Source organism: Dioscorea cayenensis, unplaced genomic scaffold (genome assembly GCF_009730915.1).
Source record: "Dioscorea cayenensis subsp. rotundata cultivar TDr96_F1 unplaced genomic scaffold, TDr96_F1_v2_PseudoChromosome.rev07_lg8_w22 25.fasta BLBR01001283.1, whole genome shotgun sequence".
Taxonomy (NCBI): domain Eukaryota; kingdom Viridiplantae; phylum Streptophyta; class Magnoliopsida; order Dioscoreales; family Dioscoreaceae; genus Dioscorea; species Dioscorea cayenensis.
In genome coordinates, this window is record NW_024087674.1 from 6832 (window position 1) to 16628 (window position 9797).

Sequence of the window (9797 nt, forward strand, 5' to 3'; positions counted from 1 at the left end):
AGGATAAGGTAAGGCAATTGATAAAGATGGGGTACCCGGATATTGTTCCACCTTGGACAATAGTTTCAAGTGCACGAAACCTCTATTATGCTTCCTAATTAATGCAATAGTGAGTCGTGGAAATCCTTAATTGCATAGTCCCAAATCTAAGGTCAACCATGCCTAACTCTATACATGTCCTGGAGGAGAAATCAAATAATCTCAACACCTCGCACTCGTATAGAATTGCAATGAGCTCTAGGGATTCCAAATGATAAACTCTATTCCTATGTATAGATCTAACCCTTTGGTCCAAGTGAAAGATCCATAGCCACAATTAAGCCCTAGATGCTAAAATCACTTCAACGCTTCATTCCATTACACTCGCAACTAAGGCCCAGCGGAAGGTCATCCCTTAGCCTATTGACAAGATCCCCTTACGTATATCCCGTAAGTGCACGGGTTTGTCAAAGTAATAATCCCAAATGAGCAGGTATCGAATCCAGAGGGAGTAGGGAATAAAAACACTAAATCCGCTTCTTAGCTATGTGAAAGATCAGTAGTGATAAGTGTGACAATGATTCAATTCTCAAAAGTAAAAGCAATAAGTAAGGGAGCACGAGTAAAGGAGGAGGTAAGGCAATCGATAAAGATGGGGTACTCGGATAATGCTCCGCCTAGGATAATCGTTTCAAGTGCAAGAACCCTCTATTATGCTTCCTAATTAATGCAATGGTGAGTCATGGAAATTCTTAAATACATAGTCCCAAATCTAAGGTCAACTATGTCTAACTCTATACATCTCATGGAGGAGAGATTAGATAACCTCTCAACCTCGCACTCGAATAGAGTTGCAATGAGCTCTAGGGATTCCAAGTGATAAATCTCTTCCTAATTATAGACCTAACCCTTTTGTCCAGGTGGAAGGTCCCTAACCATGATTAAGTCCTAGATACTAAGATCACCTCAACGCTTCACTCTGTTGCACGCGCAACTAAGCCCCAGCGGAGGGTCATCCCTTAGACCATTCGCTCTATTATGGACGCAAAGAACTCGAGGAACGGAGGTAGAATCTATCACGCCGGAGGGGAAAGGGGACGCTCTTGTACCTCTCGACTCACCCTCTCAACCATCTCCAACTTAGCTTTGTTTAACGCTCGTTGTGTGTCACTCACTCACAAGGTTACCAACAAAAACTCTCAACCCTAGTGTCACTCTAGGGGAAATGTTCATACAATCAAGAATTCAAGGTTGGAACTCACAACAAACATCAATTAATTGAAAGCATAATAAAGAGATTCAATGAAACAAATATATCCTAGGGTTCACAAATACCCAAGTACGCACTAGGGTTTAGCTCTCCATGGAGCTAAGTACAATCAAAGAAATAGAATGTAAAAGCAATGAATCCATAGAGAAACCCCCTCGATAGTCATATCGATGGTCTTGTGGAAAGTCCTCTACTCGTCGTCCAAGGATTCCCTTGTCCTATATAGGATACGCCTCGACGTAAGATCTCCTACCAACCTTCTTCCAAAGGAATGATGATATCGGAGCCGTAGAACCTCTCCAAAACCCTAGCCAATATCTCTCAAAACCCTAGCCGAAACCCACTCTCAAGTTGGGGAAAAGATAGAGAAAAGAATGCTGAAATCGGGGCTGAATCGGCTTTAAATAGGGCTGGAATCAGGAATCCACACGCCCCTGTGGAATTTCCACACCGGCATGGGTAATTTCCACACGCCATTGTGGATTCTCTGGAATTGTGATTTTCGGCCAGCTATGAACAATGCTGCCACAGTACTTTCGCTGCATCGCTCTGCTACAGAACCTAGCCTAAAATATTTACCAAATCCATACTTTCATCGAGGTGACACAAACAAGCACACGTTCAAGTCGTGGATCACTTTACTTCTTTAATGACGGACAAGTTGGTGAAGATCTTGTTCTATGTGCATAAGTCAGAATGCTTGAGTGTGACTGCCCTTGTGCCCCTCCAAATGGTTGTGCTAACTCAAATACGAGGAGGTTGGCACACACTCTAGCATCTCACACCCGACCTATGTCTTCGCGTTTGAACCTTGACAAGATTTCCTCCAAAATCGGTGCATTATGATCCACATTGGTTTCTTTCTTTCATACTCGGCCTCACAACCCTACCTGCTTAAAAGTATCATAAAAACACACATATTAGTGTAAAACCCCGACAAAAGTAATGCTCAACATAAGGAAAGAACGCTTCGCATCCATATCGCACAACACTTATCAAACTCCCCCACACTTAAGCTTTTGCTATTCCTCTCATGAGGGCATAGCTAGAATCCGACTTATGAGAGTACCTTAATACTTCATAAGTGGTAGCTGATAAGTGCTTGTGTGATATGAATGCGAAGCATTCTTTCCTTATGTTGAGCATTACTTTTCTTGGGTTTTTACATTAATATGTGTGTTTTTATGTTACTTTTATGCAGGTAGGGTTGTAAAACCAATTATGAAGGAAAGAAGCCAATGTGGATCACAATGCACCGATTTTGGAGGAAATCTTGCTAAGGTTCAAACGCGAAGATATAAGTCGGGTGCGAGATGCTAGAGTGTGTGCCAACCTCCCCGTATTTGAGTTTGCACAAGCATTTGGAGGGGCACAAGGGCAGTCACACTCAAGCATTCTGACTTATGCACATAGAACAAGATCTCCATCAACTTATCCATCATTGAATAAGCAAAGCGATCCATGGCATAAACGTGTGCCCATTTATGTCACCTCGATGAAAAGTGGATTCGGGAGTATTCGTGGAGTCGCCCGATTCCAGCCCTATTTAAAGCCGATTCAGCCCCGATTTTGATATTCTTTTCTCCATCTTTTCCCCAACTTGAGAGAGGGCTTCGGCTAGGGTTTTGAGGGGTATTGGCCAAAGTTTTGGAGAGGTTCTACAGCTCCAACATCGTCATTCCTGAGGAAGAAGGTTGGTAGGGGAGCTTCGATCGAGGCGTATCCTATACTGGACGAGGGAATCCTTGGATGACGAGTAGAGGACTCTCCGCAAGACCATCGACACGACCATTAAGGGGGTTTCTTTATGGATTCATTGCTTTTACATTCAATTTCTTTGATTGTACTTAGCTCCATGGAGAGCAAAACCCCTAGTGGGTACTTGGGTGATTGTGAACCCTAGGATGTATTCGTTTCTTTGAACTTCTTTATTATGCTTTCAATAAATTGATGTTTATTGTGAGTTCCAACCTTGAATGCTTGTGATAAGTGTTTGAGTAGACATATTTTTATATATGTTTTACATGCATTGAGCATCATTTTTACGGTGGTTTATGTCTCATATTGTGTATTTGGTGTTCTTTTATGCATATAGGTTGTGAATGCCTTGAAGAGTAAAAAGGAAGCAAAGATAGGCTATAAAGACACAATGTTGGGAGTTCTTGTTCAATTCAAGGACCAAGACACGAGAGCAGTTCATAAACGTGGAGATGTGTGCCAACTTCCAAGAAGATTCAAGTCAATTAACTATTTGGAAGGGCACAAAGGCAGCCACATCTTCATATTCCTTCTCTTTATGAAGATTGCAAGACCTCTCAAAGATACGTCGATGAAGAAAAGTTTTATAGCCTACCACATGGACGTGTGCCCGGACATGTGGCCTTAAGAGAAGAGTGTTCGGATCACATTTTGTGGAAATTCTTGCAGCCCACGCGGGCGCATGGGTAAATCCACACGGGCACGTGAGGGCACGTGACAGACGCGATCTAAGGCCTATAAATAGCCGTTTTGCCCTATTCTTTCTCATCTTTTGTGCGGCTCTTGAGGGGTGAGACGGCTAGGGTTTGGAGAGGAGGTCTTTGCGTCTTTGGAGGCGCTTCGTCACCAACTTTGATCGATTCCTCCTCCGTCATAGCATCAAGGAAGCCACCGGTGAACCTAGCTTCGGAGTGGGTCCTTCAAGACGTCGAAGCTCTCCATCATGGCCATCAGTTCATATATAAGGGGGTTTATTTCTATGGTTTTAATGTACTTTCATTCATTGATGGTGTGTTTTGTATGTTGCTCCATGGAGGGCTAAAACCCTAGAGGGTATTTGGGCTTGTGAACCCTAGGATTCTCATCTTTTGTGGATTTGCTTTGTGTTTCTATTTAATCCGATTTTGATTAAGTTTCATTCTTGATTGTTCAATGCTTGCTTGCCTTATTGATCTTATGGTTATTTGGTTTGCATGATTTGTTGCCTTGGTGGGAGAGAGATCTCCATTAGGGTTAGAACCTCAAGATTGAAGAGGGTTGAGAGGGTGAGTCATGAGATAGTGAAGTGTCCCCTTTCCCCTCCGATTGGTGTATTCTATCTCCATTCCCTAAGCTCTATGCAACCATATTTGGTGGGAGGCGTGAGATTGCTCGATTTCTCCGCCGGGACCTTGTAGGGGGTTAGGATCCTTCGCCGGGAATTAGGGTTGGATCAATCTTTAGGAATTGGATACACAGTTTGGAATCCCTAGAGTGCTTTGTGGTCATATGTGGTGTGAGGTGTTGAGATTGAGCGATTTCTCCACCGGGACCTCGTAGGGGACTAGTATCGGTGATCTAGAGATAGACCCGATTATGTTTGGATTTCCACGACTTAACTTACTCATCATAGAAACACTTTGCTTATCCCGTACCTAATACCTGAATCCTAGGGGGAGCATTGCCCGAATACCCCACTTTTACTGATTGAGATCTCCATCCATTTTACCCTTGCATATTTGTCTCCGGTATTTATTTCTTCGCACATTAGATCACCTTACCTTTCCATTTATCATTAGGTTAGAAAGCAGAGAAGAAGTTAGTACTAGTAGCCCTGTTCCTTGTGGATTCAACTACCCACTCACCGGGGTAATTATTACTTCGACACCCGTGCACTTGCGGTTTACACGCATATTCGGACGCGTGTCAGCTTGATTGTATGAACGTTTCCCCTAGAGTGACACTAGGGTTGAGAGTTCTTGTAGGTAACCTTATGAGTGAGTGACACACCACGAGCGTTAGACAAAGCTAGGTTGGAGAGGGTTGAGAGGGTGAGTCGAGAGGTACATGAGCGTCCTCTTTCGCCTTTGACGTGATAGATTCTATCTCCGTTCCTCGAGTTCTTTGCAGCCATAATAGAGTGAATGGTCTAAGGGATGAACCTCCGCTGGGGCCTAGTTGCGCGTGCAATGGAGTGAACCGTTGAGGTGATCTTAGTATCTAGGGCTTAATTATGGCTAGGGACCTTCCGCCTGGACCAAAGGGTTAGGTCTAAATCTAGGAAGAGATTTATCACTTGGAATCCCTAGAGCTCATTGCAACTCTATGCGAGTTCGAGGTGTTGAGATTGTTCGATTTCTCCTCCGGGACATGTATAGAGTTACGCATAGTTAACCTTAGATTTGGGACTATGTATTTAAGGATTTCCACGACTCACCATTGCATTGATTAGGAAGCATAATAGAGAGTTCTTGCTCTTGAAGCGATTATCCTAGGTAAAACATCATCCGAGTTCCCCATCTTTATCGATTGCCTTGCCTCCTTACTTTTGCTCTCTTACTTGTTGCTTTTAATTTCTGAGAACTGAATCATTACCACACTTATCATTGTTGATACTCCACATAGCTAAGAATCGAATTAAGTGTCTTTACTCCCTACTCCCTGTGGATTCGACCCCGCTAATCCGGGATTATTACTTCGACAAACCCGTGCACTTGCGGGATATAAGAAAGGGGACCTTGTCAGTAGCTCTTTCCACCCAATAAGCACAAATAAACAATAAAACTATTTTGTTCTTTCTTTTCATTTATTTATTTATTTATTTTTACACAAAACACAACTATAACTAGTCCCTTTAACATCGAACAAAAGTTTCCAAAAGAGTTTAAAGAGTGAGTAGTGCAACAAATGTCAATTGGGTAAAAATTCCTAGAAATTCAAGTAAAAACTAGAGCATGAAGACATTTTAATGTTAAAAATTCACCTAAACTCAAGAATACAATCAATGCAACTAAGGTGAACCACCATTGGCTATGTGAGTATGTATATCAATCAAGAATAATAGAAACAATGTGTGCAATATGAAACTCCCTCCACACTTAAGTTGTACATTGTCCTCAATGTACATATGTAAGCTCACTCAAAATATATATTAATGAAGTGCAAATGTGGGTGAAGCAATTGAAACAATACTCCCCTGACTCCTAGTATCGCATTTGGTGAAGATAATACCTTGGGAGTAATGTTCCAACAGGTTGTGAAGCTCGCACGGCCAAGTGCCTAAGCACCTTGGCCGTGCCCATGACAATGTCTCAATTCCCAAGATGACAAGACCATTTGCACGCATACACGAGCGGGTTCAGTGAAGCTCAATAAAAACAAAATAATTCGAGTATATATAAAAGATAGACAATGAATACAACTCGAACTGCAAAATGAAAATAAACTCAGAAGGAGAATCCTTTATGAGTGAACAAGTCTAAAATAAAATGCAAAATAAAGAAAATACAGAAAAATAAAGTCAAATGTCGGTGTCACACTGTGTCGGCTCCTCTGCTACTGCTGGTGGTGGGGAAACATAAGGTGGATCCACCGGTGCTGTTATAGGAAATGGGGGTGCAGGAGATGCTGAGGGTCTGTATCTCAATAGATCTCGTAGGAAGTCAAAATGGGCCATAAGATCTGTACACTGAGCTGACTGTATCGCGCAGAGCTCTGCTATCTCGGTCCGAATCTCTCTCACATCGCTCTCAATCCTCACAATATGATCATAAGCTGAAGGCCCCTGCGCTGCACGGGATCTAGGAACCTATATGGAATCCTCCACTGTATCCCCTCTGCTCCCAGGGGTCTTTGGGGTAGCTGAAGCAATAATATAGACCCTGGTACCTCAGAACATCCGCCACTATGCACCCCAAGTGAATCGGCACATTGCGGGCCATGGAGTATAAAAAGAATAAGTCCTGCCTTGTCAGAGCAGCTGTGTTATCGCCTCGACCTGACACAGTGATAAGTGCTTGTGCGATATGAATGCGAAGTGTTCATTCCTTATGTTGAGCATTACTTTTCTCAGGTTTTTACATTAATATGTGTGTTTTTATATCACTTTTATGCAGGTATGGTTGTGAGGCTGAGTATGAAGGAAATAGGCCAATGTGGATCATAATGCACCTATTTTGGAGGAGATCTTGCTAAGTTTCAAACGCGAAGACATAGGACATGTGTGAGATGCTAGAGTGTGTGCCAACCTCCTCGCATTCGAGTGAGCACATCCATTTGGAGGGGCACAAAGGTAGTCACACTCGAGCATTCCGTCTTATGCATATAAGAACAAGAGCTCCACCAACATATATATCATTGAAGAAGCAAGTGATTCACGATGTGAACATGTGCCCGCTTATGCGTACTCCCGATGAAAGTATGGAATTGGGAAGTTATTCGGTCGAAGAGCAGTAGCGTAGAAATGTAGCAACACTGCAGTAGCAATCTGTAAAGACCTTTGCTCACAGCCGTCCGAGAAATCAGAGAAATAGAGAACCCACACGGGCATATGGAAATTCCACACGGGCGCGTGTAGCGTCCACGCCCGTGGAGTTGCCTGATTCCAGCCCTATTTAAAGCCGATTCAGCCCCAATTTTGGTATTCTTTTCTCCATCTTTTTCCCCAACTTGAGAGAGGGCTTCGGCTAGGGTTTTGAGGGGTATTGGCCAAGGTTTTGGAGAGGTTCTACGGCTCCGACATCGTCATTCCTAAGGAAGAAGGTTGGTAGGTGAGCTTCCAGTCGAGGCGTATCCTATACCGGACGAGGGAATCCTTGGATGACGAGTAGAGGACTCTCTGACAGACCATTGACACGACCATCGAGTGGGTTTATTTATGGATTCATTGCTTTTACATTCGATTTCTTTGATTGTACTTAGCTCCATGGAGAGCTAAACCCCTAGTGGGTACTTGGGTGATTGTGAACCCTAGGATGTATTCGTTTCATTGAACTTCTTTATTATGCTTTCACTAAATTGATGTTTATTGTGAATTCCAACCTTGAATGCTTGATTGTATGAATGTTTCCCCTAGAGTGACACTAGAGTTTAGAGTACTTATTGGTAACCTTGTGAGTAAGTGACACACCATGAGCGTTAGATAAAGCTAGGTTGGAGAGGGTTGAGAGGGTGAGTCGAGAGGTATAGGAGCGTCCCCTTTCCCTCCGACGTGATAGATTCTACCTCCATTCCTTAAGGTTTTGGCTCCGTTGCCGAGGAGCTAGGTGTTTAGAGATACTTTGCACTTTGTTTTCTTAGCTATTTCACCATACAATCTATTTCATATCTTCTTATTCTATCATCATTCTGATTTTCTTTTTCTTTATTTTTGGTGCAGCTCCAGGTTATGACACGAGGAAATCCATCAATATTGATTGAAGGAGACCCTAATCTTGAACGTACACTTAGAAGAAAAGGGAAAGAACCTATGCAATAACAGCATAATCTAGCTGATTTGGAAGTAGAAGGATCTGAAAACATGGCAGAACAAAATGAGCAACAACGAACACTATCTGATTATGCCAGACCTTCAGTGTTGGGGACACAATCGAGTATTGTGCGTCCCCCAATTAAAGCTCAAAACTTCGAGCTAAAGCCGGCATTCATCCATATGCTGCAACAGTCCGCACAATTCAACGGTTTGGCCGATGAGGATCTAAACAGTCACATAGAGAGCTTCCTCGAGGTGTACAACATGCTGAAGATAAATGGTGTGATGGATGATGCCATCAAATTGGGAGCCTTCCCATTTTCCTTAAAGGGGAAAGCAAAGCAGTGGCTACACTCATTACCTAGAGCATCAATCACTACATGGGAGGAAATGGTAGAAGGTTTTCTAGCCCGTTATTTCCCTCCCGGAAAATCAGCAAAGCTTAGGAATGAGATCTCATCCTTTGTGCAGTTGGAATTGGAGTCTCTATTTGAGACATGGGAAAGGTTCAAGGAACTCCTGTGAAAGTGTTCGCAACACGGATTCCCGGAGTTGATGATTGTTCAAACCTTCTACAATGGTTTGAACCCGAGTACAAGGCAACTCTTGGATGCGGCGGCAGGAGGTACCTTAGGTAGCAAGACCCCCGATGAGGCTCATCAATTGATTGAGGAAATGGGGTTAAATAGCTACCAGTAGAATGCTAGGGAGAAGAAAAAGGTGGCCGGTCTCCATGAAATTGATGCGGTAACTTTATTGGTGGCCCAAGTGGAGAGTTTGAGTAAGAAGCTAGATCTTATAGCTTCGAATAGAGTTACGGCCGTGACTAATTGCACCAGTTGTGGTGGAGGACATGCTCCCTCCAATTGCCCAATCATCATTGGTGATGTTTCTTCAATTGAGAACGTTGACTTTGTAGGTAATGGAATGAGACCTCAAGGGAATCCATACAACAACACCTACAATTCAGGTTGGATGAATCATCCCAACTTTTCATGGAGTAATCAAGGACCATAGAAGACCATGGAACCATTGGGTTTCCAACAACAACAACAAGCCCCTCAAGTGGAAAACAGAATTTCAGGCTTGGAAACCCGAATGACAGATTTGGAAAAGCACTTGGCTAGATTTGTTCAATCGGCAAATACAAGGTTTGAATCAGTCGAGGCTACACTTCACAATCACATCGCCTCCTTGCACAATCTTGAAAATCAAGTGGGGCAAATTGCGAAGTCTCTCTCCAAAAGGCCACATGGAAGTTTACCAAGCAACACGGAAACTAACCCTAGAGAACATGTGAACGCGATCACTTTGAGAAGTGGTCATGAGGTTAAAGGGATG

At 43.1% G+C, this 9797-nt stretch overlaps 1 non-coding gene across 1 annotated transcript; it reads right to left on the reverse strand.

Moving 5' to 3' along the window:
* Positions 1–8894: 8894 nt before the first annotated feature.
* LOC120256093 lies at positions 8895–9001 on the reverse strand. Its single transcript, XR_005535177.1, has one exon. It is a non-coding gene; the product is annotated as a small nucleolar RNA R71 (small nucleolar RNA).
* Between the last annotated feature and the right edge of the window lie 796 nt (positions 9002–9797).